At 36.2% G+C, this 1,259-nt stretch overlaps 1 pseudogene; it reads left to right on the top strand.

Moving 5' to 3' along the window:
- The first annotated feature begins 193 nt into the window (after nt 1-193).
- Nucleotides 194-304, top strand: LOC141816257 (small nucleolar RNA R71; annotated as a pseudogene).
- The last annotated feature ends 955 nt before the right edge of the window (nt 305-1,259 follow it).

Here is a 1,259-nt window from a genome sequence, read left to right as displayed (position 1 = left end):
CTTCCCAAGAGTTTTTGGATTATTACCTCTCTCATTAGCCCATTAGTGATGGTTGAGAGCCACACTTTCAATTAATTCTTTAGCTTCCTCTAAGCTCGTATTCATCAATGCATCTTCTGCAGCAGAATCTAAATATACCTTCGTCTGATAGTTGATTCCATTGTAAAATGTGTGAATGACTAGCCATCTTTCCAGTCCGTGGTGTGGACATTGTCTCAACATTCCTTTGAATCTGCCCCAAGCTTCAAATAAGGATTCACCATCATTTTGCATGAAGCTCGATATCATATTCCTCATGTGGACTGTTTTACTTGGGAGATAAAATTTGTTGAGAAAAACTTATTCACATTGATCCCAAGTAGTAATACTGTTTGGAGGTAAAGAGTAATACCAGGATTTCGCCCTATCTCTGAGTGAGAATCTGAATAACATGAGTCTGATAGCATCAAAACTAATCCCTTGGATTCTCATTGTGCTGTAATTATCTGAGAATATTTTCAAATGTAGGTTGGGGTCTTCGTTCGGTCCGCCTCCAAATTGATTTTGCTATATCATCGAAATAAATCCAGGTTTGATCTTAAAGTTATTTGCTTCTATGTTTGGTAAGACGATGTAGGATGGCATTCCTCTCACTTGAGGTGTAGCATAATCCTTCAAAGATTTGTGAGCCATGATCTCTAATGTATGTTCTTGAATGTCTAATCTGAATAAAGTCTCCTTCTGTAAATTCTTTCAATTTCTGAGTCAAAAGGAAACTCCACTTGTTTGGACCTACGCATGCACAATAAAAGATAATATTATTATACTTCTAGAAGAAAGAAAAATATATAAAGAATTATACCAATAGAAAGAAAAAATTAAAAAAATTTAATGGAAGCAAGTATGTATAGAAAAGATTCTAAATGTAATAGTCCAGTGAAAAATAGCGCACGGTCCCCGGCAACGACGTCAAAAACTTGATAGGCTCCCGCAAGAGTATGGGTGTCGTCAAGTAATAAAAGATATCGAGCCATAGGGACCATGGAATGTAATCACTAAACTTTACACAAAAAGAGCTGCGAACACATGAGTTTTGGTGATCGGTGAAGAGAGAGATAAGTCAAGTACCTAAACCTCAATCAAAAAGAAATTAGCTAAATGACAGGATTGGGAAACGATCCTAGAATTTCAGATTCCTTAAGATTGTGGTTGATGATCATGGATTCCTTCCCATTCCTCAATGATTATATTAATGCAGAGATTCTAACCAAGATATCCAA

This window comes from Curcuma longa, unplaced genomic scaffold, assembly GCF_044706935.1.
Source record: "Curcuma longa cultivar G26 ecotype Majalengka, Jawa Barat unplaced genomic scaffold, ITB_CL_G26_1.1 contig_15634, whole genome shotgun sequence".
In the NCBI taxonomy this organism is placed as follows: Eukaryota; Viridiplantae; Streptophyta; class Magnoliopsida; order Zingiberales; family Zingiberaceae; genus Curcuma; species Curcuma longa.
The sequence above is the reverse complement of the archived record's forward strand: the minus strand, read 5'-3'. Positions and strand labels throughout refer to the sequence as shown.